General features: G+C 35.3%; 1 pseudogene; it reads left to right on the top strand.

Annotated features, from left to right (window-relative positions):
• Positions 1–3,838: 3,838 nt before the first annotated feature.
• LOC117716471 (myb/SANT-like DNA-binding domain-containing protein 7 pseudogene) lies at positions 3,839–6,494 on the top strand (annotated as a pseudogene).
• Positions 6,495–25,317: the final 18,823 nt, after the last annotated feature.

Below are 25,317 nucleotides of genomic sequence, written 5' to 3'. Positions count from 1 at the left end.
TGATCTTCTTGTCTAATGTAAATAGATTAATATGTATTGAAAGTTGAGAAATAGAAAAACAAAATGTGTTTTGATGAGACTTCAAAATAAATTTTTAAAAGTTATATATTAATAATTTTATATATATCTTTGATGTTTTATATATTATTTGATACTGCATATCCATGCATACAGTATATCTTGACTATAGCTACTCTCCAATACTCTCCTCAAGCTTCTCCAAAATATCCCACATCATCTCCCTCTAAAGTTCATGTCCTTCCTTGAATACATGTTTATGTATGTATGTATGTATGTATGTATGTATGTATGTATGAATGGATATATGTATTTACACAACAAGTATAATCAATCCTGTTCATATCCATATGAGTGTGCCATCATCTGCATTGGCCACATCATAAAATAAAACTGACTTTTCCTTTCTTACATCCACAGTTGCCCGGTGATGTTCAGCAAAGAATGAGCCTCAAGGGTTCTTTAATTCTCTTTGCTTCAATTTTTACCTGGCTCGATATTATGCAAGTGTTCTGGAAGTAATGGCAGATGCTTTAAGTTCATGTGTGAAAGAGCCGTGTTGTGTCCATAGTATAGCATTTTGCAGGACTCCTCACATCCAAGGTACTTGTCCTTCTTTTCACACACAATCCTTTTTCATGATAGTCTATGAGCTTGAGTGCTTTAGAGTTGCCACTATTTATAGGGATAAAACAAAACATCCCATCTGAAAAGGTATAAATTCTCCTAACTCTCATTTATCAATTCAAGTTGTGTTACTGATCATAAATAACTTAAAATCAATGTTCAACCTCATACAAGTTGGGCCATTTAGCTTTTTTTTCTCTTTATCTCTCTGATCAGAGCTAGGAACTAAAGCATATAGGGTTGACACATCTCTCTGATATCAAGGAAGGACCTATAACTTTGAGGCCTGGTAAGTCACAGTTGATTGCATAGTTGTTAACTTCCTGATTTCACAAAGCCTTCTTTCCTCACAGTGTGACTGCTGCCCTTGTCTCCTAAGTTAATATAACAGAAGTTACTAATTTAAGTGACACAGATATGGGAATGGCTTATCAATAGCACTGCTCCATTTGACTAACTGGAATCACTTCATAAGTGAAACTAGAGGGCAGGAATCACAAAATAGCTTGTTACTAGGCAATGAAGATATTAGAAGTGAGCACAGAGCCATTAACTAAAATATAATTTTTATTGATTTTAAGAATATGATTATTTGTATATCTTAAAGCAACTTTATACAGTTGTGTTTATGACAGGGACAAATATAACCCCCAAGAAACAAAATTCTTAAGCGTTTGTCACAAGAAGTATATATATTCTGGAAATTACTCCACAGCTAAGAATATTAAGAGCTGGGTTGCCAGCACATGCCTTTAATCCCAGCACTCTGGGAAGCAGAGGCAAGCAGATGTCTTTGAATTTGAGTCCAATATGTACTATACTACACGGTGAGTTCCAGGAAAATTCCCATCTAAAACTCCACACCTGCTCCAAATATTATCTAACACACTTTTGAATTGTTTAGGGATTAAAAACAAAAGAAAATTGTTATGAACAATGACTTTGTCATGCATGGGTAGAGAAATGTTAATTTAATTGGCATGGGTAGAGTGAAACTGTATTACTTTATTTAACCTTAATAATAATGATTAGTTGGGGAAAAAAGTTAAATCAGTACACAAAATATCTGTTGGCCAAAATGATGGCTTAAGACAATATATTAGAAGAATTCAAATAAACATCCATAAATGAATGTAGAAGTAAAAAGAAAAAATCTATACAGTTCAAAAACTACAAATATTAAATAAAATGAAAATATTTACAAAGTGTTTACTAAAAGAGCTTATAATAACAACACCTACAAATGTAAGGAATAAACGATAAAAAATAGGCTGTCTTATATTAATAGGAATATATATGTTATAATCAAACTATAAAGCATCATAGTATGTTGATCATCAGCTCTGATGAGTATTTTTGGCTCTCTTCTCCCTCACTCTCTCTCTCTCTACATAAATATGTATATACATATAATTGTGTGTGTGCATGTATGTGTATTATACATGTTATACATATTAACAAATACATGTGTATATGTGTATACAAATAATTAGTAATATATTAGATATTTAATCCAAAATAAACTTACATAAAATGTGTTTATAAAAATCAGACTTTAGAACACTATTTGAGGAATAAAATAAAACAATTAAATAATTCAGAAGGAATGCTGCATAAATGTTAACTGGCATGTGGAGAATAATTAAATTGTAATTACAAAAGGTTAATGCAGCAGTTTACTTGTCCTGGTTTTTAAAATTTAGATAACAGTGCAGATTTTTGCAATATGGCAAACCAACCTGACTTATTTTCAGTGGGAATTGAGCATCTGTGAATTTTGTATGTCATTCTATGAAAACATATTTGACAACAATTATTGTATTATATGCATAGCAACTGCCATTAACACTTAGGGTTCAATAGTTTAAATGTAATCTAATAATATAATCAATTTACATGTTAAGTTCACTAATGAATGCCTTTCTAAAAGAGTAATCATTACATTTATTTTTATAGCAATGTAGTATCCCTTTAGTTTATCTTATTTATAATTTCTAAGATTCTATTTATTCTGAGAACATTCACTATCTTAGAAATTTTGGTACTTTTTACTGTATTCTTCTTTTCCCAAATTGCTACCCAATAGAGCTTATTTTTTATGGAAAAGAAAATTTCAAATAATGAAATATATGTCAAATATTTACTTACCTCAGACAAATGTAATTACAAACTATCATGCTGCTAGTTTTAATTATTTTGTATATTTTAATATTTTGATTCGTTAACTTCTTTATTTGTATATGAATGCATGTATATGTTTGCATGCACATACCAAGGGAGCTGGCTTTCTCTCTCCCCTATTAGATTATTTGAGCCTGAATCCAGAATGTCATGCTTTGTGGCAAATGTGCTTATCACTGAGCCATCTTTCCAGCCATTCTATACATTTTAATTCTTGTGCTATTTGTATTTCATTAGAATTCAAACAGATGCTCTCAAAGCGTTTTAGTTTATTTCTGCTGAATGTATATGAAATTGTGATTATAGGATTATAGATTATTTATTTTTTATACTAGTATAGACTATATAAATGCACTGAGATTTGAAAATTATTATTATTATTATTATTATTATTATTATTATTATTATTATTATTATTATAGGGCTGAGGACTGAACCCAGGGCCTTGTGCTTCCTAGGCAAGCATTCTGCCACTGATCTAAATCTCCAACCCCTGGAAATTAATTTGCATTTGAAGATGTTCATTGAAAATTAGAAAATTTGCAGTGCAGGATAGGCTTATTCTGATGAGGCTAGCTGTGACTGCTGAAGGATCCCTCATGGAGCTGACATGGTCTCCACTGCCTCATGGCTGCAATTGGAGTTTAAATGGGCTCCACATCTTTCTGTGTGGATGTCTAGAAGGATGGCAGTGAAGACGAGGTTGCACATGATGCAGGGAATAGTGTCAAACCTGCCAGCGTTGCTCACTCGGAAAAAGAACAGGTGGTAGGACTGGGAACAAAACAAAGCAGAATATGATATTTCAAGCACAGTAGTGAAAGTAAAACAAATCCTTGGTAGAAATCAGAAATGGGCTCCTCATACCTGCCTTCTCAGAAATTAGCCCTGAGAGGAAAGAACCAGCTCACTCCTGGAAATATGCTGAGAACACACAGAGCTTCCTCACACCTTCAAAACTGTGCCCTGCTGCCCAAGAGCTTGCTTCAGTTGCATTCTTTCCCAGCCCGCTATGGCCACCACCAATAGCAGCAGTTCTGGCATCTCTTGGTCCAGACAGGAAACACAAACCCTTCTCTCCATACTAGGAGAGGCACAGTACATCCAATGTCTACAGACTAAGCGTCATAACTCAGATGTCTATCATCAGATCCTATCTATCCAGATGCAGCAAGAAGGATTCTGCCACACAGAACATGTTGCTGCTCCAAGTTTAACGTCCTGAAGGCATTGTGTTTAAAGGTCTGTGCTGCCTGTGCCACAGTACAGGGAACCACTGCTCTGTTGATTTTATAGTAAGTTGGGTCAGTTTCTTGGAAACCAAAGAGTGGCTGACTAACACAATTTAAGGAGGCTGTTTCTTGGGCCCAGCACTGTGATTAGAATTTAGTGGTCTCTGACATCTTAGGGGAAGAAGGAACCAGTTTCTGGAAGGCAAAAAGTACACAGGCAACTGCATAATTTTAAATAGTTACAGAATCAAATGAGGATTGTCAGCTGAGAAGTAAAATTGAGGACTACTGAGATGAATCCCTGGATGCAGGGTACTTTCTAAGGACCCCAAGTTACAGCAGCTCCCATCATCCTTTGAGAGGTGCAGTGGCTGTCTGTCACAGAAGCTCCACGACCAGACTAGATGTGTCCAGGGAACACAGTCCCTGACCTATCACCAGCCGGAACCTTTTTGGGGTGGCCTCCACACCACAGCCTCCAGGATCCTCTTCCAGAGTTGTTTTTCTCTCTGGTGGGAATAGAACTCTGACCAGTGAGCCCCCTTCCTGGGGAGCAAGGTGAATAATGCTCTCAGTAGTCAGGACCATTGCACCTGAGTTGGCAGAAAACAGGAGGTTGGCATGAGAACTCTGCAAGAGAGAGAAAGAGAAGCTGGATGGGTTGATCACTATTGGCAAGGAGGCCAGTGGCCAGCAAGGCACTGCTAATGAGCTGTGCAGTGATACTGGTATTGTCATCAGAGGCGTGGTGACAGCAGTAAAAGAGGCAACTGGGGCTTTCCAGCTAGAGCTTGAGAAGTTGTCTCAGAGGTTGTTTTCATATACTAAAAGCTGGGAACTGATTGCACATATTTCCCAAACTGGCACAACCCTGGCTCCTTTTCTGTCTTCAGAAAAAAAAAAAAAAAAAAAAAAAAAAAAAAAGACGAACTATTCATTTGCAGAAGAGTGATGAGTCTCTTTCTCTAAGATTCTCCACTAATGGAAAGGCCTTTAGGAATGAAAGCCTGGCCTAGAAGAAACCAGAAGGTACCAAATACATGAATTAGCTTGTATTGGCTTCCTCACTAGTATGAGGCAATTTTCTTTCCTCTACAATAGTCTCCTCATTTGTTGAGGGAAATCAGTAGTCATTCCTGCCCTGGCTACCTCATAGGGTTGTTTGAGGAGCAAGTGGCTTATAGATGTGAAAGGGTTTTAAAGTTTGAAAGCACTATACACACATAAGTTATGAATGCATTTGCCTTTGGCTGAGGCAAGCTGGGGTAAGCACATTTGTTTACAATATACAGAAGTATAGCAGTGGACCCAGACCTCCTTACCTGAATCTTTATCAGTTTCATTTGTTTGCCTCTTAGATTGAGGTCTCAACTTCTCACATCTCTCCATGTTTCACTAGTTTAGTCACAATTGCAGTTGTGTCTTTGTCTCTTACTTGCCCCTGCTGTAGCTCTGACTTACCAGCAAGCACTCCTCTTAGTTCAACCAACTTTTCCCTCCTTCATTTTACTAGTTCCTGGTTTGGAGATGAGGATCTAATTGAGCACTGTGGGAGGTAAACATGTCCTATTGGTAGACTTTGATATGGTCATATATTGCCTGTTTTATAGAGTAAAAGACCCGAAGTAAATTCTTTGCATTTACTATTATTTTGAGCCTCTTTAGATGCACAGATGGTGTGCTTACATCGTGCTTGCCATTTGAACAAGAAAATAGCCTGGATTATATCCATTTCCATGACTGACTGCATTTGTTTCCATTAGCTGGTGTTTGGTTTGGGCCCTAACATGTTATTTAGGGCAAGTCTAGATCCAGAGTAACTTTTTTTGCAAGTGATACAAACAAGAGTACTTAGTCGTTAGTGGGTGTGGTGGAAAAGAGCACCTTTGCCTTTCAGCTGGGAGGAGGATGGAAGGCAATAAAGAACTCTGCCCAAGATAGCTCCTTTAAACACAAGCCCAGAACAAGTGCACACCCCTCACCTAGGCCTATGTCCTTGATGGGAAGTGATGAAACCCTTACACTTCAAGGTTATTGGCCTTCAGTGAACTGGTTCTGAGAGGGTCTCTAGAAAACACAGGTAAGAATTCGGGGACTTTAAATGCCCTCCTGCAATTAGGATGCTGGGGAGAAAATGAGCAGGTGTATTGGGAGAGGGTTGGTTTGAGGGAAAGGGAAGGAAGGGGTGTTGCACTGTAGTCAGTTGCTTACATGGAAGCTGGTAATGTAAATTAGTAAATAAATGGACAAAACAATTGTGGAACCAGGAATAAGTGGCCAAGAGCAAGCATTGGTTACATGAGCAGTGTGTGTTGTGCAGTACAGTGGTGAAAGTTCTAAGTATCATACTGGACATCCCAGGATGGCTCTATTTCACTGAAGTAGATATATAAGTGTCTGTTGTCTCTTGTTTTAGATGATGACATGGAAAGATGAAAGATGAATATCTGTTGTAACCTAATAAAGCTAATGTAGACAATAGTTTTCTGGAAAATCTTTAGGGAGACCTAGACTTATGCCATATGAATCTAACGATGACAGAATATAGATGAACACCAAGTTGACAGAGGAGAAATGTTAAGGAACAGAACTGGAGTTAAATTTGACATATTTTGAAAACCCTAATGGGCAGAATAACCAAAATAAGGGAATAAACCTCAGAGTCCTGAAGACTTAACCTGAAGATATGCAAAAGAGTACAGGAGACAGTGCATGGTGGAGGCCTTGTGTAGGAATACAGACTGGAGGACCTGCCTCAGCTTCACAACTACCAGCTATTGCCTCCAAAAAGCCTTTCACTATTCTGTAACTAAGGATCTTCATCTGAAGTAGGAACTAACAATTGCCTGTCTTATTTATCCCACAGGGTTGTTGTAGGGACCAGTACATTTATGAATGAATGTACAGTTAGATGTGTAGACCATGGAATGTAACAGGAGTGGGGTAGGAGACTCCATGGGATTTGAGTGCTGGTGTTGCCAAATCCAGGGTCACTGATCACTGTAAGATACTTGAGAAGTTGGACATGGTGAAAAGTTAAAGGACCTGGTTGGGATAGGAAACAGGGAGGGGAAGGGGAGAACATGATCAGGTAGTGGGAGTCAGGGGGAGGGGACAGGACTGAAGCCCTGAGGACCAGCCGGAAAAAATAAAAAGAGACAACTTTGTGAAATAAGAGGTGGGTGGACCCTCTAGAATGTACCAGAGACCTGTAAGATGAGAAACTCTCAGGACACAAAAGGAAGAACCTTGGATGAAGTGCTCTATAGTAGCGAGGTGGGACTTATAGAATCCACCTCCATTGGAGGGACAGGACATCAAGTGGATAATACAGTTGTCATCACACAGTCAAAAACTCTGACCCAGAATTGTTCCTGTCTGAAGGAACTGCAGGGACAAAATGGAGAAGAGCATGAGAGAAAGGAGATCCAGTGACAGGCCCAAATTGGGATCCAGCTCAAGGGAGGCCCAGGGTCCTGACACTGTTACTGATGCTGTGGTATGCTTGCAGACAGGAGTCTAGCATGGCTGCCCTCTGAGAGGCCCAACAAGCAGTAAAAGAGTTACATGCAGATACTAGCACCCATCCAATGGACAGAAGCTGGGGACCCCTGTGGTAGAACTGGGGAAAAGCTGGAAGAAGTTGAGGAGGAGGACAGCCCCATAGGAATACTAACAGTCTCAACTGACCTGGATTCCCGAGATCTCTCGGACACTGAGCTACCAACCAAGCAACATACACCAGCTGATATGAGGTCCCTGACACATATACAGCAGAGGTCTGGTCTGGCATCAGTGAGAGAAGATGAACCTAACCCTCAAGAGACTTGAGGTGGGGTGAGGACATCCCCTTGGAGACAGGGGTGGGGGAGGTATGGGATGCGAAGTGGCAGAGGGCAGACCAGGAGGAGGATGAAGTCTGAAGTGTATAAAATAATTAAATAATAAAAATAAATTTTAAAAAATAAGTTGTGATGTGACAGTAAGTTCAATGTCTCCTAGAGGCCACAATGTGATGTGAACAATGTGCTGTGCGCACCAACCTCCAACCTTTGTTTATCTTAATTATGTCACTTAATTATGCTGTAGACAAATAAAGTTTTGTGTGTAAAAAAGCTTAGAAAATTAAAGTATAAGATTTCTACTTTTGTAAGAAATGTATTCTTAAATAGTTTCATTGAAGTGCTTATTTGATAAAATGCAGTATATAAAAAGGTATCTTTAGATATCCTACTATGCTGTTGTAGAACATTTAACATCATGGTTTCTAAGCATATTTGCCGAGTCCCTGTTAATTTAAGTTTTAAATATGTAGTATAATGTCTAATGGTAGTCTCAGTTGAAAGGATATACAAATGGATTCACAAATAGACATAATTTCTGCACAATGTGCTGATAGTTTCTTCTTCAAAGTTATTTATTTTAGGACATTAAGCTTTACAGATGCTGCATAATTTTTCTAAAGAGCTTCTCAAAATATAAAAGGTAGAGAATATAAATCTCTAGGAAGAGTCCTATAATTATGGAATAGTAGTGATCTCTAAGGAATAGCAGCAAAAAGAAATGTGAGTCTAGATTTTTTTTCCTTAAATCTCCATATTTTCATTTTATACTTTCTTCCAAAAACAGAGAAGTGGATATAAAAATACTGCCAGTAAGACAGAATTTAATGATTAAAGGGTCAAATGTAAACATGTCAAAATTTAATCAGATAATAAAAACTTATTTTAATATTAACAAATGGGATGATTGGTGTTGGGTTTAGTCATACTGCACTGATCCTACAATTCTACTCCACACAGAAGAAATACTCTTCTGAGGGTTAATGAGATGGCTTAATATATAAAAGCATTTGCAAAGCATTTGCTCTCAAGACTAAAGATCCGATTTTGCAGATTTTGCATACAGGAAACCTCAGGATAGAAGAACCTGACTTATAGAAGTTATCCTCTGGACTTCAAGTACATAGCATGGTACATGCACAACTGCATGCCACACACACACATACACACACATGAACACACACAAAACATTTGTTTAAAACAGAGAAAAGGGAATGGAGAGATTGGTCAATGGTTAAGAGCACTGGCTGTTCTTCCAGAATACCTGGGTTCATAAAATTAAAAAAAAAAAAAAAAAAAAAAAAAACTATTTAAGAAAGAAAGCAAGAGTGTCTCTTAGATATGTTGTTGTACTTTCTTGAATGTTCTTATCTAGCTCATGGTATTCCATACAATTTATATCATTTATATTTCACACATTCTCTTACATGTATAGAAGTAATTAATGGTAGTTTACTTCTTTATGATTGCTTTTTAAAAGGAATCTCCTTTAAATCTTTATTTCTTTTATTATTATTTAACATTATTTCTTCTATTGTTATTTATTTTCAGATCCTCTCTGATCCCTGGGCTATTTAGTTTCAGGTTCTTAGTTACCTAATCATTGCTGGTTATATGTTCTATCTCCTTGTTGAGTGGCTCTTAAGTCAAATCAGTTACTGGTTGGTTGATCTAACAATTTTTGGTCCAACATTGGCCTAGCACATCATGAAGGCAGTACACTAGCTTGGGGTTTTCATTCTTTTTTCATAGCTTGCAGAGTATCTTCCTGTCACAATGATACTTGAAAATAGGGATGAAGGATCTATGTAGAGACCAGCAAAACATTTCCATGTTCAATGGGTTATATACGTGTTGTCTTCTTGAATGAGGGACTGGCTATCAGTTTATGGAAAGCAACAGCCTATAATTGTTGGAAATGAAAAGTCAATTAAAGGCCGGGCAGTGGTGGTGTATGCCTTTAATCTCAGCACTTGGGAGGCAGAGGCAGGTGGATTTCTGAGTTCGAGGCCAGCCTGGTCTACAGAGTGAGTTTTAGGAGAGCCAGGGCTACACAAGAAACCCTGTCTCAAAAAACAAACAAACAAACAAACAAAAGACAAAATAAAACAAAAAACAAACAGAAAACAAAGCAAAAAAGACAAAAAAGAAGTCAATTAAACAAATAAAAATAATTGTGGAATGCATGAATATTAGATATCAAGCATAGATGTATGTCAGTAAATAACATAACAGTTGATGAAATTCTACATTCAAGTACATTTAAATAAAAACCAAAATAAGCATAAATTAAACCTATTTATTTCAAGAGAAAACATATAAATATCTGCAGAGCTGAGATCAAAGTAAAAGTTTAGAAATGACAAAATGTTTCTCAAATCTAGAGCTAGAAATGTACACCCCTGTTCAAGAGGCACTAGAATTCAAAGGAGATTCTTTGTGTTACCTTAGGCCCTTCCTCTATACCTGTGGTTTGTGGCTTGGTTCTTATTTATGTAATGATCAATATCCACATATGAGCTAATAAACATATTTATGTTTTTGTTTCTGGGTCACATCACTCAAGGTAAATTTTGTCTAGTTCCATCTATTTGATTGCAAATTTCATGATACACTTATTTAAACAGCCGAGTAATGCTCCATTGTGTAAATCAATCAAGAAATAAAGATGTTTTAGGATGTGCTGAAACTAAAATAATTTGTGACCATCAAGCTAAGAGTGTAGAAGACACTTAGATAAATGTTACAGAAAGAGAAGAATGAAACACATCTTCAGTTAGAAAAGCAAGGGAAAGAATACATTTCACAAGAGCTTGAACTTGATAGATGGCTCTGAAATTCAGAGCTCCTTCTGCTGTCTTTGAGGTTTCTGTTTGGTTGCCAGGAACCACATCAGGAAGAACATTACTGTGTGAAAGTGCAGCTGCAGAGGATCTGATGCCTCTCTGCTCTGATGGAAGATGCATCCATGTGAACCAATCCACATAAACACATACACATACTTACAAAGAGTTAAAAATAACAAAAATAACTCTTTTTAGAATACAAAAAGAAGCAAAGATGAAAAAGGAACATGCAAAAGTTCCATCAAAATTGATACAGCAATTCAGGAAATGTGTAAGTGATAAAGGGAAAAGAAAGAATAGCTAAAATTTTAATCAATCATTTACACAATGAAACAACCATCAATATTATAAGAAACAGGAAAATGAGCTATACTTTAAAAGATATAAAAGGTATCACATATTATCTAGGGGAACAATGAATAACGACTATAATAATTATAAATTTAAAAGCATCAAATATTTGTAAAATTACTGCTGGGTATAAACAGCAAATAGGTCTACATGAAATAACAATGGAGGACTTTAGTGCCCAACTTTTAGAAAAATTTTTAGACAAAAATGTAACAGAGAATTACGATGTTAAAGTGTGTTGTAGACTATATTGACTCAAGAGAAATCTACATAATACTTTATGGTTATACATAGTTATAGTCCAATAACTATGGACTATACATATTTTTCTGAAGCCACACTCTATTCTCAAAAGTAAATAATATTTTCTCATTAATTTATAAAGAATACAAAAATAATCTAATCTATCTTATCATATCATAATAGAATTAAAGTAAAAATAAATACCTTTATAAACAACAGTAATGCATGGGTATTGATCAACACATTGCTGTATAGTAAGTGCATCATTAAAGAAATAACTGAGAGAAATAACTAGTCCCTGGAATCAAATGACAATCAAGCAGAGATGGTCAGAATTTGGAAACAGCAGAAATACTTTGATCCCATGAAGGCTGAACACTGAGTGGGGGGGAATTCGAGGGTGGGGAGGTGGGAGTGGGGGATAGGTAGGGGCACACCCTCATAGAAGCAGGAGGTGGGGGGGATGGGATAAGGGATTCCTGGGTGGTGGGGGGAATGAGGTAAGAGGATAAAATTTGAAATATAAATATAATATCCAATAAAAAAGGAAAAATAAAAAAATATGAATAACTATGAGTGCTTCCATTTGAAAATCAGAGATTTTCAATAATCTACAACAATAACAAATATAATAATGAATAATAATATAATTATTTATTAAGCAAACAACTTATTGGGCATCTAAGGTCTTAGCATGAACTCTAAAAACTTAGGTAGAAAATAATCAGAAGAAATTAATAGTAAAAATAAGGGCAGAAATCAATTTAATGATAGGATGTATCAATAACATAAAATAATGAGTTACTTCTTCCAAAAAAAAGTAGGATTCATTAGTCATATAGATCAAAAGAAACAGAATTGAACTCAAAATTTAAAAAACTAAAATGAAGCAGATATTACAATGATACCAAAAAATTCAGAGATTCTTTCTGAAACACATCGAAAACCTATATTTCAAAAGTAAAATCTAAAAATAAGAAAATGTAATAGAAATTAATGAATTATTGGAACTTATTACTTATCAAAATTAATCCAAGAGAATATAAGCCCCTTCAATAAACATGTAATGACCAATGATAACAGAGGTTTAATAAGGAGCTCCCACAAAAGGATAGCCCAATAGAGACTAGGCTTATTGCAAAATTCTGACATGTTTGTTTATTTATTTATTTATTTGCATTTCAAATGTTGTCCCTCTTCCAGATTTTCCCTCTGCAAAACCCTCATCACACTATCCTCCCTCTGCTTCTATGAAAGTGCTCTGCCATCCACCCAATCCTGACCTGACCACCCTAGCATCCCCTACTCTGGAGCATCAAACCTCCACAGGACCAATGGCCTCCCCTCCCATTAATGTCAGATAAGGACACCCTTTGTTCCATATGCAGCTGGAGTCATGGGTCCCTCCATGTGCACTCTTTGGTTGATGATTTAGTACCAGAAACTCTGGGGTTGGGGGAGTCTTGTTGGTTGACATTGTTGTCCTGTGGTGTTGCGATCCCCTTCAGCTCCTTCAGCTCTTCCCTTAACTCCTCCAATTGGGTCTCCATGCTCAGGCCAATATTTGGCTGCTAGTATCTAGATGTGGTCACCCACCCATCTCAAATATTAACCCAGAATTGCTCCTGTCTAAAGTAAATACAGGGACAAAGAGCAGAGCAGAGACTGAAGGAAAGGCAATCCAGAGACCATCCCACATAGGGATCCATCTCATCTTCAGATACCAAAACACTATTGCTGATGTAATTTTGTCAAATCCTGAAAGATAATTGACACAGTGCTCCTCAAACATTCCTTAAAAAAGAAAAGGAAGGAATGCTTTTTACTCATTCTTTGAACTGAATATTGACATAATATCAAAATTGGATAAGGTCATATAATGAGGATAGATACAAAAATTCTCAGTAAAATGCCTATATGCCAAATTTAACTACAAATTACAAACATCATATGCAATGACATTACTGATATCATTACAGGTTACAACAGAGGCTCAACATACACAAATTAATTAAATGTAACACAATTTGTAGGCATCAGACAAAAAACATGTAATAGTATCAGTAAACCAAAGTTCAGTATCTCCTGTTGCCTTGTCTGGCCTCAGTGGGAAATAAAACACGTATCCTTGCAGAGATTTGAAGTGCCAGGGTTGAGGGTAATGGGGGGAGTACCCTCTCAGAAATGAAGGGGAGTGAGGAGAGGGGAAAGATTGTATATGGGAGACTAACTGGGAGGGGGTTGTGAGAGATGTAAGTTTAATAATTTAAATGAAATTAAAAACTAAATACAAAACCAAAAGCCAAGATACCACTTTTTCCCTGAAAGCCAGCAAGAAATAAAGAATAAAATGTTAATAAAATTATAAGAAAAAAAAAGAAAAAGAAAAAAATTTACTGAACATAGTAGGTCTAGAAGAAACATTACAATAAAGGCTTCTTGTAGAAAATCATACAAAAAACTTATATTATTTTTTTTGATTTTCATAGCATAAATCTTTTATTTTTTCCATTTTTATTAGATATTTTATTTACACTTCAGATGCCATCCCCTTTCCCCATTCCCCCCCACCTTAGAAAACCCCTATCCCATGCCCCCTTTTCCTTTTTGCATTTAAACATTTTTTAAAAAAAAAATATTAATCATAGGCTTTATAAGTTTGGTATTGCTCAACCAGAGGTGTAACCCACTACCCAACCTAGATATATCAACTATCTTTGACTGGTGGAGATACATGAACATCTGCCTCCCTGTCTCCCCCCTCTTTCTCTCTCTCATCACCTAGCTTCTCCTCTCCTTCTTCTCCTCCTCTTCTTACTCCTTCTCTTCCTCTCAGTACTCCTCCCACCTTAGTTCCTCCTAAATATCACCCTTCCTGTTAAAATGAAACTTTTCTCTCAAAATACAATTAGAGCATAATTATTCCAATTTGTACCAGTGAGGTACAAGATAGTTCTAATACCCAGTCCATCATTTTGTTGACTAACCAGAACCTCTGTCATCTATCCTAACTAAAACACGTACTTCTGAACCTGGCTTTTTCCTTGGCTTTAGGATGAATGTCAGCTGATGACCAATCACTCAAATCTTTTCTCTCAAGGTAAATAGCCAGGATTGGCTATGAGGCTATAAGTTTTCAACCCCGTCAGAAATCCAGAATGACTGATTAACTATAATTTCGGGAAGCACAAAGCATAGCTTCTAAAACTTAGCTAATTTATAGAGACCTCTGAACACCTGGACACTCCCTCTACTACAAAACGTTGGAGCATCTGTTCTTCTGCCTTCTGGCCCAGGATCATCAGACAGACCTTAGTGCTGCAGAATTATTAAGGGCTGATTACTCTGTCTAGGCAGATATAATCAGTCGACTATTCTCAACAATACCAACCAGCCAGAGCTCCCCAGGGTCTAAACCACCAGCCTAGGAGCACATATGGAGAGACACATGACTCCAGCTGTATATGTAGGGGAGGATGGCCTTGTTGGGCATAAGTGGGAGACAAGGTCAATGGTACCTTCAAGGCTGAGCACTGAGTGGGCGGGGGGGGGAATCTGAGGGTGGGGAGGGGGATTGGGGGGTAGGTGGATAAACATCCTCATAGAAACAGGAGGAGGGAGGATGGGATAAGGGGTTCCTGAGAGGTGGGGGGAATGCGGTAAGGGGATAAAATTTGAAATGTAAATATTATATCCAATAAAAGAGGGAAAAAAGAAAAGTGGTTAGAACCAACATGCTTAATAAAATGTCAGCCCTCTTTAAAAAAAAAAACAACTTACATTAAATACAGAAAAACTGAAATGTTTCATAGACAATCAGGAATGAAAGAAATGTGTCAATTCTTTCTAGTTCAATTAGGGACAGTGAGTAAAGTGTTAGCTAGAATAACAAAGAATAAGAAAAAAAATATTTATAGGAAAGAGAGAAGTCAAGTTACTCCTATTTGCCAATGATATGATCCTATGCTTTGAGCTACATAATGTCCATACCAAAAACACCCATAGCTGAGATATCTGATAAACTATTTCATCAAACTTTCAAAAAAATAAAAACAGACAAATATAAAGACCAGTTTTTTTCTGTTCCAATAAGAAGCTTGAATCAAAAGAAATCATGAAAAAGATTTCATCAGTGAAAACCATCAGTCTGGCACAAAAGGGACCCAGCAACCAACATAACAGAACACAGGACCCATGAATTAACTCATGTATGTATCAATAACTAATTACTCAAAAATAATACAAAAAATAACCATGCACTGAGAGAAAATAGCTGCCGGGCTGTGGTGGCGCACGCCTTTAATCCCAGCACTTGGGAGGCAGAGGCAGGCGGATTTCTGAGTTTGAGGCCAGCCTGGTCTACAGAGTGAGTTCCAGGACAGCCAGGGCTACACACAGAAACCCTGTCTTGAAAACAAACAAACAAACAAACAAAGAGAGAGAAGTTAGCTTTTCAATAAACTGTACTGGAAAAACAGGATACTCACAAGTAGAAAATTAAACAAGGATTCATAGTTCCCATTCTGCACATATCAATTCAAGCTGGTTTAATAAAACTTAACATTTAAAAAATGACACCTTGAGTCTAGTGGAGGAAAACACATGGAACACACTCATGATGTAGGTCTAGACAAGAACTTTCTGAAAATATTTCTAATAGGACAAAAATAATCCCAAGTATTTACTAATTGTGTTCTGTTTCATTAAAATGCATTGTAGAGCCTAGAAAACATTCCATTGAGATCAGATATAGCACACAAAATAGAAAAGAGGGTGAATACATATGATACAGAATGAGTGCAAATCTCTTAATTATACAACTAATAGATGATAGAAAAAAGCTAACACCTATAAAGAAATTTTGACATAATGCACAAGAAAGCAAATTATCGAATTATTAAATTGGCAAATTAAGCAGAATTTTCTTAAACAGAAACACATGAAAAAATGTTTGAAAATTTACTCCAATTCTAAATTCTCTGAGAAATAAAATATTAAAAATATTTGGATATTCCATTTACCTTACTAAATGTGATGATGAAAGCAAACAATGGCCCATGCTGGTAAGGATGTGAGATATAAAAATGAAGGAATACATCTTCACTACTGGTACTAATGCAAAATGGTGCAGCCACTGTGGAAATCATGGAGACTGTTCCACTCATAGTACAAGTAGTAAAACTGGAACATGTGACATCTTTAATTTTTGAGCCATTCCACAGTAACTGCACCATTTTGTGTAACATACACACACACTTATACATATATATATGTACACACACCCACACATATGTTGACAATGTATAGACCATATATATATATATATATATCAACATCCTGCTATATATAATGAAACATTACTTAGGTATAAATAAAAATGAAATTTGTTAATTTAAGAATATTGAATGGAACTAGAAACTATCACATTAAGTAATGTAAGCTACACTGAGAAATACACACACATAAAAATGATGTGAAAATAGAAAATGGAATATTTGCAATGTGAGGAGTGGTAGCATAGGATATTTAAGTATGAGGCAAAGTACATTAACAAGGAGATGAAAACACAGAAAGTACAATGGCATGTATGTACAAACACTTCATCATCAATCCCATCACTGTTTATGCTGCGTACAAAATAAATAAAAATAAAAAGTTTTAGTGTTATAATTCTCTCACCGATTTCCATTTCATTTTTTAATTCTATAATTGTGATAACAAATACTTAGCAGAAAAAGTAAAATCTTCAAAGGGTACAATGTAAGTAGCATTCATAACAGGATAAATTTGATGAAACATTAAAATTTCAATGCTCTGATTTAATCAAGTGAATAGTTACTCAGGAGAAAAGTAAGTCTTAACCATAGCCTACAGCTTCTATATTGATTGATAGAGATGTTACCAACTGAAAATATAAGAAATGTAGTACAAATAATTACATTATGCATTGAATAATTTATTGATATTTTTTACTCATTTGATATGGATATGCACAAAATAAAATTCTTTCTTGCATTAAGTTATTGAAAATTCTTTCTTTGATACATTGCTTCTTATGAACCTTCACCAGACATTACAAACACGGCTACCAATAAGTGCACAGGGATAAGTATAGTGAAAAAACCTGAAATTTGTCTAGGGCATTGCTTCAGGAATTTCATGTTCCTAAAAATAAACCAATGAGCCATAATAGTGTGAATGCTCAGTCATCAGCCTTGGGCAAAGTCTTGATTCAGACTTTCATGATTTCAGTCCCATGTTCCAATTGATAGGATACTTCTGAGACAGTTGTTTTGTCCAGTGACACATCTACTTTTCATTTGCTTGATAATTATCCCCACTAACATCCCCAGTGTAAGTTGGAAACTGTTGTAAAGAGAGTATGGGAGATTTAATTATTCTACATATCAGCGCATGTATCCTCAACTGTAAAAGCTGTAGTATATAGACAAAAATAGAAAGTATTTTTGGATTCAAATGTATTTTACTGGGAAGAACTATTGAACACAAACATATGTTTTAGTTGCAGATATGTATAGTGCAGTCAACTCTATCTTCTTATGCAAGCCTACTCAGTGAAAGTCCATGTCTAAAAGAAGATAGGAACAAATCAATGTTTACTTAGGTATTTCTGTAAGCTCTATTAAAAAATAATGGTACTGAAAAGAGCATCATGGGGACTTCCATGACACATGATGGTTTTAGAAGTCAACCTTAGATATGGGGCCACCCAATGACCTGAAAAATTTTAACCCATAATTGTTCCTTTCTTAAGGAAATGCAGGGACAAAAATGGAGCAGAGACTGTAGGAAAGGCCATCCAGAGACAAGTCCACCTTGGGATCCATCCCATTTACCCATCGGTAGACTCCAAACTCCAAATTATTGTAGATGTCGAGAAGTGGTGGCAATACAGGAGCCTGTCTTCTGAGACACTCTGCCAGCACCTGACTAAGACAGATGCAGATACGCACAGCCAACCATTGGACAGAGCATGGGAACCCCCATTGAAATAGTTAGGGTAATGATTGAAAGAGCTGAAGGGGATTGCAACACCATAGGAAGAACAACATTATCAACTAATCTCAGAGATCCCAGGGACTAAACCACCAATCAAAGAGTATACATGGGCCTTTCATGGCTCCTGTTACATATGTAGACGAGGACTGCCTTATCTAGCATCAGTGGGAGGGGAGGTGTTAGGTCCTGTGGAAGCCTGATGCCCCAGAGAAAGAGAATGTTAGAGGGGTGAGGCAGCAGTGGGTGGGTGGGTAGGGGAGCACCCTCTTAGAAACAAAGGGAAAGGGGTGATGTGAGAGGTTTATGGAGGGGAGACTGGGAAAAGGGACAACATTTGAAATGTAAACAAAATAATTACTTTGAAAAAACAAGACAACCTTAGTTTATCTTTATATTTAAAATCAATTGTGAATGCTCAATAAAAGCTGGAAAAAGACAAACAGAAAGGGGTCAAGATTAGGAAGTATAAGAAGAAAGCCAGAGTAGGAATAAATATGGACAGGGACAAACTTCCATGTCTATAATGTAGAAAATTTTTTTGTAGACTCTGAATGGCATGGGTATATGTATTAGATGTTAAAATTTTTTATAAACTCAAAGTTAACTTTTGTTATTCACTTTAAAAAGGAGAAAAATAAATGAATCATGGAGTGGATAAACTATTTAGAAGATAATTGGAATTGTCCAACAGACGATGCTACCACATGTCTTCAAGTCATATTTGCTCATTTGCATTTTCATTAACTTAAAAGTTAATCAATCTAGAATAATCTATCCAATTTGACATCTCCCTTTATCTAACAGCTGTTGGATATGCTTATATTATTTTACTCATGATCTGCATGAGTTTGTATCTTCAGAAACTTCTATCTTTTCCTTTTTCTGTTTTAATTTCTTTCAGCACTGATATTTAAATGTTATATATACAAACACAATTCTATTTAAACAAATATAAAATATGAATAAGTTCTTCTGTGGAATATAATATTAACAATAAGTAGTGGTTTTGGAGAATGCACATTAAGCCAAAATTAAGGCAATTCACATAAGAGGAAGCATTACAGAAGAAAGGAGGAAAAGTTATGAGATACAGGGGTAGTGGTTGACTATAAGAAACTGTTTTCAGGACAATGCAGAGCACGTATGTGCTCATAGCTGTTGAGACAACATGAAGAAGACCTGTGTAGTATCAAGCCAGATAAAAATCTCAGCATGGAGAAAGGACGTGGGCATAAAGTTGACACTAGATAAGGAACTCTTGCCAATGGATAGCTTGTGGGAGGAGAATTAGCTTTCTTTAAGAGTATGGTCTGATGGGTTGACTATCCTCTAGTAAAGGCCATGCATTTAAAAGTACATGGGTAACATGAACTGCACTCAGTTAGTTTAAAAATGTAACAGTAAGAAAGCAGGAGTGTATCTGAGCAATAGGATGGAAGAGTAAATATCAAAATATATACATTTATCAAACAATTAAAAAAAATTAGAAAACAGTAAGTGTAAAAACCACGGAGGTTGTATATGAAGTAAAAATAAACAAAAATTGAAATAACTTTAAAAGTAAAATTGAAAACATTCTTTTTTAAGTTAAGATCATAAATATGCTTGTATAGACATACAATGAATGTACTATTTAACCCAATATCACAAAAAATAAATTCTTAATAAAGTAAAAAAAAAATACAATCCAAGTATGATGTATTATTAAAGTGTTTTTATAGATTTAATATGGTTTAAAACATTTGAGTTCAATCACATGTCCATGATTATATTTGCTTACTCTATTTATTTATTTATTTATTTACACTCCAGATTTTATTCCCCAGTGTCCAGCCTCTGACTGTACCATATCCCTTACCTCCCAATCCACTCCCCTGTATACACCAGGATGTGCCCACCCCCAATCCCCATCCCACCTGACCTCTAAACTCCCTGGAGACTCAAGTCTCTTAAGGGTTAGGTGCATCATCTTTGATTGAACACAGACCCAGCAGTCCTCTGCTATATATATGTTGGGGGCCTCATATCAACTGGTATATTTTGCCTTTTTGGCAGCAGTGGTCCAGTGTTTGAGAGATCTCACGGGTCCAGATTAATTGAGACTGCTGGTCCTCCTTCAGGGTCACCCTCCTTTTCAACGTCTTCTAGCCTTTCACTAATTCAGCCACAGGGGGCAGCAGCTTGTGTCCATTGGTTGGGTGCAAATATCTGTATCTGACTCTTTCTGCAGCTTGTTGGGTCTTCTTGAGGGCAGTCATGATAGGTCTGTCTTTGTGAGTGTTCCATAGCCTATAATAGTGTCAGGCCTCGGGACCTCCCCTTGAGCTGGATCCCCCTTTGGCCTGTCTCCGGACCTTCTCTTCCTCAGGCTTCTATCTTAATGAATCCCACAAAGCTGCCCAACTCATCAAGGCTCTGTAGTATTGTGCAAATGTAGCTCTTTGTTTTGTTTTGGTTTGGTTTGGTTTTGTGCTATAATTTACTCTGTCTTTTCTGTTTAAATATGGTTATGTAATATTGACAATTGTGTTAACATTGCCTTTGTCTTCCAATGTTAAAGGAAGTACCTGCTTCATTAGTCTAGGTATGGACAAGGTGTGAGTAAAATTTTCATGTATATTTGGATAAGTTGTAGATTAGCTCCAACATATTTGTAAAGAATTAATTTTAAATTTGAGTTAGCATTTTTAAGGGCATTTTTTTTTTTACAAAAACATCTGAAGAGCACTGTATAAATGTTAATTTAGATAACATAAAATATTTGGAAATATTCAGCACTTGACAGACTACTTGTGACAATTTTATTAGTTCATAATTACTAAGTGGAAAGACATCTCTTTAAAATCCGTCTGGGATAAAGTTTGAATTTTCCACCCAACAGAGTACAGCTGTATTTAGAATATAAAAGCAGTAGGAATGAAATTTTCACATGGTTGAAAAATCTTTCTGTCAACACATATGAAGGTCATAAAACAAAACTATTTCTCAGATTTTGTTAAAATAATTGTTGAGAAGTATATGTGAAGTTCACCTCTGTGATGACAAAACAAAGTTTACACTTAGATGTTCTTTTTCTTAATTTAAATTATATGTATGTATATATACACATACAGGTTTGTGTGTGCATGTGCGTGTTTGTGTGTATGTGTGTAATGCAGTGTCAGGAGCTATTTTGCCTGCTTCTATTAAGAGCCTGCCTGTCAGGCAGACTCAACTCAGGCCAGGGTCTGCTGAAAGATTTCCTTGCCTGCTGATGCATGAAAAGATAAGAGGGGGATACACTTGAAACTCAAGTCGAGGGGCTGAATGCTCTGTTAATCTTGTTGGAAAAAAACAAGGAGGAATCTGGGTGCCTCCAGATGGGAACAGATAACAAATGTCCATCAGCCATTGTCTCTACTGGCTTGTAACTTTGTTTCCCACAATACTGCAAAGTATATAGAGCCTAAGAGAATTAAACTTGGGGTTGCCACAGTATTGACTAGTCAGTCTTCCCAATTTCTAACCTGTCTCAATATGTCAAGAATGATAAGACTCGTTCTTTCCAGACTTTTCTATACACTTCTTTCCCGTCTCAGAGGACTGTTCACTTTTGTACTGGCTGGACTGGTATGATGTGAGTGTAGATCTCTGCTTGTTTTATTTTATTATCTTTATGTGTGTGATGGGATTTTGGAGGAAACACTCCTACTCTTACTTAACTTCATTACCTTAGTAAAAGAAACTCTTTTCAAATGACAATTTGTAGAACTCTTTCTTTTGTCATATGATGCTAGTAACTTTTCCCATACACTCTATTGCTTCTACATCAATTTGCTCTCATTAATGTTTCATAAAAATCACAAAAAGCAAAAACAGACATCAACCTAAATTACCATATTTTTCCAAGACAAACAAACATGTTTTCTGTTCTGATATCTACAATAAAGATGTGTAATATTTTCAGTAGCTTTGTTACCTCTTCTTAAGATCCATATTTCTATATTTTGGAAGCTTTTATAAGAGACTTGTAGTAACATGAGGTAATAGTTTATTTCATGAAATCAAGAAAACAAAAATATTCATTCTGTCCTCTAAAAAATATGATGTTGATTTTTGGATAATCTTCTTCTGAATGAAAAAAAATTAATCCCTTCAACATAATTTTTCTTTTACAGAAATCTGATTCCCAGAAACATAAGGTCTAGTGAATACAGAGAATGTTTCCTGGCACTCATTAGACATTCGGGAGAAAATCTTTAGAACAACACAACAGTAAAGCATTGCAAACCATCTTGGTTCACATTCAGATTTGCAAAGAAACGCAGATATGTAAAAATAATGAAAAACAACTTTTTAAATTCAAATATCAAGTAAACACTGAAAATGCATGATTTAATTCAGTTAAGTAGAATTTCCTTTAATGCTACAGAAAGATAATCCAAAGCTGTCACTTTCACTATTATGCTATGGCTGCAGAGGTGAACAGACAAATATCTTCAACACTCGCAAAATTTGTTTTTATGAGGAAAAATTTGAATGTCTATGATCAAGGGTCATATGCTATGATGTGACTGAGGTTTAGATATTTTGTTTCTTGTTTGACTGTGTATCACAGGTGAAAGATTACAAAAAGTAAATATAGAAACCTCTACTAAAGTATAGGCATATCCCCAAAGCATATACTCTGAACAACACCTTGCATTCCTGGGAAAACACCTTTTAATGTTCTGAAAAACAAATTCAGTGTTTTGGTACAAGTTCATAATCTGTAGGATGAGTGAAAAATATCTCAATCACATTGTGTGATTTTGTTACCCTGTTAATACTATTTTAGTTTGTCATTACTTCCCCTTTGTTGATAACAATCCTGAAAAGTATACTTATTGTGTTCTCTTTCCATTAATTCATATTAAATCAAGACATAAAGGTCTACAATAATGATTTTAAAATATACATGTTGGTTTGTGACCTTCAAATTTGATTATTTATAGGTTTAATTTGATATAATCTTGTTAAGACAATCGGAGTCCATCTTCACACCTGGATATAATTTGTGAAGTTAATATTTTTATTATTCATAATTACTGTGGTTCTAAGCACAAAGGATAAAAAGTAATAAAATGCAAGACTGAAAATATTTGTTTTTACTGTGGGAATCTAATAGAATACATTGTTATCTTTGTTTTACTGTCTGGAGTTCCTTAATTACCACCTTTATCAGTCATCAGTAAGTCCTAACTAAACAGAGTCAAGTGAATGTTTAGGTTAAGCAAGGTCAGAAACATGCTATAGAAATTCTTTCATGAGAATATTTTTAAAAAGTATTTGGGTCAAATAATAGTTGCTTATGGTAATGGATACTTATATAATGTATGATATATATGTAATAATAATATGCTAAAATAGTATATATGATTACAGATAATTTTTTGATTGGGTACTTATTCAGGTAATTGTATTTTAGAGAACATTAGTTATAGGCTTAAAGAAGAAACTACAGTGTAATATATTTCAACATAATAAAAAAAGTCTTTATAGTGTTGAAGAATGTAGTTTAATAATAAGATGATGTAGATTTTAAGATGATTTTGATATCCTTTTAAATTCATAGAATTAAAATTTCTCTCTTAAGTTATTATACTGATAGCATGGCATTATACAAATGAAATGATAGTAAAATAAGGTGGATCTTTTAAAAAATGATAATTATGTCATTCTAGAAAATTATATATGAAGAAAGAACCAACTATCTGAATAAAATGAATGTATTTTCTATTTTTAAATGCATTATAATTTTAATTGATATGTATAATTATAAGTTTCAGAAGACATGGAAAATATCTTTATGTATTATTTGTTAATCTATTTTACTTCAAGAAGCATATATTTCTAATAAATTATTTAAATTATGATTATTATATAATTTTTTTTACATTTCTTCATAAAAATAATGGCTTATTTAGCAAATGCCTTTATATCTTCACTTTCACTGACTTCAAATGTAAAAGCAAAATATCAGAGAGTTTGGTGGTTGACACACTTATTAAAATATTTGATTGAATGTATTTTACTGATTCTGACAGGAATCAGCTCAAATCATGTACAAACATGAATATGCTTTGGGAAATATAGTTCCATTAACCTACAAATATTATATTTATGAACTTAAAAATGAGGTAGTATCACAAAGCTAAAGATGAAATATGCTCACGATATTAAGGTGCTGGAGACAGCCTGATTTTCCTTTGTGATAAAGTTCTGAGATAAGAAATGCAAATACAAGCTACTTGAGAATGGAACAAGCAAACAAACACCCTCAGTGATATAATAAATAATTCAAGTAGAACCTTAATATCTAAAGATTTATGATGATCAAATATAAAATATAAGGAAAGTTCTAAAATATTTTTGACTAAGGTTTAGAGTTGGGATTTAGTGGGTAAGATATGTTTTGTGTAAGTACAAAGAACTAAGTTTGTATCCACAAAAAACAAATAACACAGTGTGGCACAATTCCATTCATCTTTAATCACTGAGTTAGGAAAAAGAGGATTCCTGTGCCCAGGTGACTAAAGAGTCTTGTCCAGTCAGTGAGCTCCTTTTTCAGTGAAATGAGGTGGAAGAAAATCCAAGAAGATAACCAGCACTGAACTTTGGCCTTCACATATACATACATATGTGAGTCAATACACCATGAATACATACAAATATGTGTGCACAGAAATGTTATTTTGATATTGGCAATGATTCAATTTTGTGAAATTGGCACAACATTCAAAAGAAGTCTGATGATTGATGTGAATAATTTTTTTTATGATAAACCAAAGCTACTCTGAACAAGTAAATGTTGTGTGGATGAATTAAAAGTTTAAAATACAATGTCTTGGTTTAATTTCTGTTTATGTGATAGAATAAAGCAACATAAGGATTAAAGAGTCTATTTCAGATTACAGTTCTACATCATGGTTTATTGTC

The sequence above is a fragment of the Arvicanthis niloticus genome, chromosome 10 (genome assembly GCF_011762505.2).
Source record: "Arvicanthis niloticus isolate mArvNil1 chromosome 10, mArvNil1.pat.X, whole genome shotgun sequence".
NCBI classification, from domain to species: Eukaryota; Metazoa; Chordata; class Mammalia; order Rodentia; family Muridae; genus Arvicanthis; species Arvicanthis niloticus.
The sequence above is the reverse complement of the archived record's forward strand: the minus strand, read 5'-3'. Positions and strand labels throughout refer to the sequence as shown.